Raw genomic sequence first — 4,705 nt, 5'->3', positions numbered from 1 at the left:
GGCAAGAGCTAGGCAAGAAACCTAGCGGCATCTTCTACCATTTTCTCCATAGAGCTGGTCTTTTATCTCCCAAGACGAGATTATTAGAAGCTATGACACAAACAGCAGTGGGATTTGAAGTATGATCTGGGCACGATATGTAGTCTTGGGACCCTTTCATAGGAACTACAAGGGCAAAACATGTTTTACAGTATTACGGGCACATCATGTGCCTTTTCCACTCTTATTTTCCGGTGAGAGTACCATGTACAAAAAGTTTAATCTGGTTTCAGATTGCACATTGCAATTAACATTTAAGAAAATCACATCCGCTTCTTCTGCTGCTGCTGGTGCTGCTTGTGTGCTCGTTGGGTGCGGACCTGGTGCCTCTTTTGTGAAGCGGCTTCTGAGGAGACTCCAGCGCTCGCCATGGCCGACGCAAAGCCCAAGGAAGGAGTCAAGACTGAGAACAACGATCATATTCATTTGAAGGTGGCGGGGCAGGCTGGTTCTGTGGTGCAGTTTAAGATCAAGAGGCACACACCACTTAGTAAACTAATGAGAGCCTATTGTGAACGACAGGGCTTGTCAATGAGGCAGATCAGATTCCGATTGGACGGGCAGCCAATCAATGAAACAGACACACCCGCACAGCTGGGAATGAAGAATGAAGATACAATTGACGTGTTCCAGCAGCAGACAGGAGGTGTCTACTAAAAAGAACTCTGTTCTTACAGACCAAGGTGACATTCTCAAGTAGCAAACTGCAATTTGGTTCCACCACATCCTGACTACTACAGTATAGTTTTCTTTACTCTTTCATTTTCCCCTTCCCCATTCCTTTACTGTACGTAAAGTAACTGATGTATGTGCACACGCATATTACAATTTGTTTTTTTAACTAAATGGCCACCGGTATGTTTTGATTGACATCAAGTGGAGATAGGATGGGAACAAATACTGGTTCTGTGAAAATACCCCCTTTCTCCATTAGTGGCATGTTCATTCAGCTCTTATCTTTATATTACAGTAAGTTATTTTGCTCTCACTGTTTTAACAAAAAGACAACAACATAAAAAAAATCCTTGCATACCTTGTTCAATTGGAGAATTTTAATGCTTTCATTTATCATTGTAAAACTAATGACGATTTTATAACTTTTTTGTACGTAGCTGTTACATGTAGGGCAATCTGTCTTTAAGTAGGGATAAATTACTCTTAAAAAAAAAAAAAAGAAACCTAGATAGTTTTCCCTTCAAGTCAAGCGTCTTGTTGCTTAAATAAACTTCTTGTTTAAAAGAAAAGAAAAGAAAATAACATCCGTAGAGTCTTGATGTAGTATCAAGGAAGAACAGTCACAATTATCTGAATGGGCTATTAAAAGATTCTTCCCTTTTCCAACTATGTCTGTGTGGGGCCAGATTTTTTTCCTAGTCTTTAACCAAAACAACACCTTGCAACAGATTGAAGACAGAAGCAGTTCTGAGAACCCAGCTGTTTTCTGTTAAGCCAGGGATTAAAGAGATTTGCAAAAATGTAAAACAATGCCACTCTTCTCACAACACCTTTTTTGTCTTAGAAAATATATTGATACTTGATAAATATTCTATTTATGTTCACATATAATGGTTTATTACTATTTAAAATAAATATATGATTTTTTATCATCTCAATTTTTAAATATTTTGAATGCAATAAATATTAATAGATACCATTCACATCAACCAAAAATCTTTGGTGTCTTCAGATTTATTAAAAAATATTAAATAATGCTGAACAAAAACTTTTGAGAATCACCAATATATGGAATGTTGATATTTAACTTATAGCACCCTCACATAGTTATAAAGCAAATTGTTAGACTTGAGCTAATAATGTGTTCTAGAGAGCAAAAGTTATCTTAATTTCTTTCCTTTTAATGTCTTTTGACTGTTTTTCTATTGTATGTCACCTAAGATCATTTTATTCTTTCTAATATCTTCTCCACTGTGAACGGTCTTTATTTAATTAAGAAAGTAGACAAATGCAAACTCACATAATAGGATTTTGCCTTACTCAAATCTTTATATGTCAAAAAATTCACCACAAAGAATTCAGATTGAATGTTATTACTCATCCTTGTCGCTTAAATCCAGGTTAAGCACAGATTTAAATACCAACTACCTCAAATACACTTCTACTTTAGAAGAAACTAGAGACAATTCAAGACACTATGCATTTATAAATCTGGCATAGGGTGTATGTTATCATGGGGACACTGATGAGATAAAAATCACAAAGCCACTGGGGAAGCAGGGAAAACCAACCCTAGGACTTTTTAAAGGAAAACACATACATGGCAATTTGTTGGGTGAAATAAAGCAGAAGGAATGAGATTGTGATGTAGCCCCACTATTTCTCTAAGCACTGAGCATGCTCTGGAACAGCACCACACAGGTGCAGAAGCAGAAATTAGAAAATAGAACCCCAGAGAAGGGAGATTTCAGAAGCACAGGAATTATAACAGAGGACACGTGCATTGCTGCAAAACCAGTCACTGACTTTTTTTGAGAAGTCCTACTCGGCACGCAGCCTCAGTGAAGGGGAGTAAGGCGCCTGCTGGCATTCAGATGTCACAGGTACATTCTGGTTTCACACACACGCACAAGACTCAAAAACTCCTGCATCTTTATCAGTTATTTACCTCATTACTTATGTATTTAGAATTTGTGTTCTCTCTCCCCCTAAACAGTATAATGAAAGTGATAAGTATAGTACACGATGGAAAAATAAAATAGAACAGGAAACCAAGCAGTGATCAGAGGACAGGGCAGTTGCCAGGACCCCAGGATTCGAGATGGTCGTCACATTATTAAAATGTTGACAGCAGTTAACTGAGCAATCCGCATGCTCCAAGGATTTGCACATGCTATTCTGTTTCATTCTTACAGCTGACTTAAGCACCGCCTGTTTCTCAGATGAGGAGACTGAGAGCAGAAAGTGTCTGCAGCAGGCTCACTCACGGTCGCACAACTGGGAGTAGTGGCCTGGAGCTCTCGTCACTGTGCGCTGCTGTTTTTTGTGCATCTCTAGTTGGCCTCGGGCTGCCGGGGTAAGGGGCACCAACGCCCTGACCTCAGAGCTCACAGTCTCATACCCTAGCCAGCTAACCGAAGAACTGATCCCGACTGACATTCGTCCTGTGATCACGTTATCGGTGATGAGCTTCAGGAAGCAAGAGTTACATGTCCACGTGGATCCCCGCAGCCCTCTACGGAAGGTGTTAGGACGGAGTCGAGGAGAAGGGAACCCAGGGGTGGCCGGAGCAGAGCTGCTGGGTAACTGGAAACCACACACCACTCAGCTTTGAAGGCGCAAGAAAGGCTCCGACCAGACACCAGGCAGAGCAGATCAAAGCCGGGAGCACAAACGCGCCTGTTGTCTGGGCAAGCCGCAAGATACCAGAAGGGAGCCCACATCCCTTGCTGCAGAGCAGATGCAGCACATCTGAGAGGCTACATAAACCAAATAAATACTGACAGAGAACCCCCTTGAAGTCCCACGGAAACGGCAGCACGGGCGGTCACCGAAAGCGAGGAAAGCCCACTCTCCCTGCCGGTGGCCTGCGGCCTTCTGCCCCGCCGTGCGGATCCTGTCTCGGATGAAACCGAACATCCACTAATAAGAGCGCCGAAAAGCACGAAACTGCATTATATAAGCATTTGCGGGGGGAACCAGAACTGATTTTATTTAAAACGTTCTCTGGCCAGTGGCATCGAATGCCTTCTTTGCACTTCACAAGGGTTTCGGGTTGAGAGCGACAAGTAAGAGAAGCACTGTGCTCTCTATTCAAGTGCAGCGATGGCTCTGTAATGGAGTGGGAGGAAGGGTGACCCCACTCTTCCAGCCGAGAAACTTCCTGAGTAAAGAGGGAAGCATGAATGCATTTGACCTCTGCCATAAGGGCAGTGCGATCTTAGGTGCTTTATAGACGTGACTGTATCTGATTGCTAGCACAGTCCTGTAAACTGGGGATTCTTAGATCTATAGATGGAAGCGTATATTGAGCATTTAATTCCAAGGTCTTATAGCAAGTGGCAGGACTGAAATATGAACTCCCTTCTTAAAAAGTTACTTCTAGCAAGTTCTGAAACCCCAGTTCAGGATTTCTGTAAAAATGTATAAAAGTAACACAGAAGCACTTAACTGTAGGAATCAAATATTTTATTTGTCAGATTGAACAAAAAAAGTGATAGGTTTAAGATCTTAATAATAAAGGACTGGAAGCAAGAGCAGCAAACTGAACGAAAGGGCTTTACTCTCCAATGACACAATTTGAGGGCACACTAGAGTGTCCAGCTCATCCCGACGGGTCCGGGACGGTTCCTGTTGGACACTTTGTTATGTGCTGGAGAAACATGGTGAGTAGTAATAGTTTAACTGCTAGTTCCTATTGCCAGAGGCAACAAGATTAATGAAGTGAAATCCAAGAGAGATGCGGGGTATAAAGTTGGTTGTATGAGCATATGAACAGGGGACCTGAGTTGTCTTGGGAGCTCAGAGACAGCGTCCCACAGAAGAGGCACAAGAGGAATTGTGAAGACTGAATAGGAGTCGGCCAGATATAAGGGTGTTGGGTCGGGGGTCTTCCAGAGGGAGGCAGAAGAGAAGGGAGCAGTCGGAGAAACGAGGGTCGCAGGAGCACAGAGGGCGAGAGGCCAAGCCCACACGGGCGGGACTTCCGGGG

The 4,705-nt window shown here is 42.6% G+C and overlaps 1 pseudogene across 1 annotated transcript; it reads left to right on the top strand.

Annotated features, from left to right (window-relative positions):
• Positions 1 to 317: 317 nt before the first annotated feature.
• On the top strand, positions 318 to 696 carry LOC103258933 (annotated as a pseudogene). Its single transcript, XR_002481895.1, has one exon. The product of XR_002481895.1 is annotated as a small ubiquitin-related modifier 2 pseudogene (transcript).
• Positions 697 to 4,705: the final 4,009 nt, after the last annotated feature.

Source organism: Carlito syrichta, unplaced genomic scaffold, assembly GCF_000164805.1.
Source record: "Carlito syrichta isolate Samal-C Ts95f unplaced genomic scaffold, Tarsius_syrichta-2.0.1 Scaffold302416, whole genome shotgun sequence".
NCBI classification, from domain to species: Eukaryota; Metazoa; Chordata; class Mammalia; order Primates; family Tarsiidae; genus Carlito; species Carlito syrichta.
This window is presented reverse-complemented; position numbering and strand designations above follow the sequence as displayed.